Source organism: Morone saxatilis, unplaced genomic scaffold (genome assembly GCF_004916995.1).
Source record: "Morone saxatilis isolate NCDOM2014 unplaced genomic scaffold, NCSU_SB_2.0 Contig20, whole genome shotgun sequence".
Taxonomy (NCBI): Eukaryota; Metazoa; Chordata; class Actinopteri; family Moronidae; genus Morone; species Morone saxatilis.
The window spans coordinates 204,882-205,154 of record NW_023339763.1 but is presented as its reverse complement, the minus strand read 5'-3'; positions in this window follow the sequence as shown (position 1 = coordinate 205,154).

Sequence of the window (273 nt, the reverse complement as noted above, 5' to 3'; positions counted from 1 at the left end):
TCTTTGGCAGGTTGAACTTCCTCAGCTGCCGCAAGAAGTACATCCTCTCAGACCCGCCGCCAGACCTCAGTCTTAAGGGGGGCATATGAAATGCATGGGGGGGCACAATTATTATTAGCCTACAGTACGTATATTTTTAATAATCGGATATTCTATTCGCACAGCACGTAATCATCACGTTAAACATAACCAACAGCAATATGACCAGGTATAGCCTACACCACATTACATAGAAGCAATGTTATGAATATCCATAAAACACTTGACTATACA